This window comes from Penaeus monodon, chromosome 22 (assembly GCF_015228065.2).
Source record: "Penaeus monodon isolate SGIC_2016 chromosome 22, NSTDA_Pmon_1, whole genome shotgun sequence".
Taxonomy (NCBI): Eukaryota; Metazoa; Arthropoda; class Malacostraca; order Decapoda; family Penaeidae; genus Penaeus; species Penaeus monodon.
This window is the reverse complement of record NC_051407.1, coordinates 41,557,856-41,558,109: the sequence shown is the minus strand read 5'-3', so window position 1 is coordinate 41,558,109 and position 254 is coordinate 41,557,856.

The following is a 254-nucleotide window of genomic DNA, read 5'->3' as shown; positions in this document are numbered from 1 at the left end:
GAAGATGATACTGTAACCAAAAGACAGAGAGAGAAAGGTTTACTGTATCATAAAATATTAATGTTTTCTTTTTGTCTTTGTGATTTAATGAGTTACTCAAGGTTAGCATTATTTCCAACTGTCATTGGATGAAACTTTTTTCTTCGATACAATATGCGTAGAGGTTATAGAGTCAGTTGATCTAATTCATTCACCAGTGCGCCTTAGGGATATAAAAAGAAATAATGATAATTGCCAATCATGCAGCGAAATAG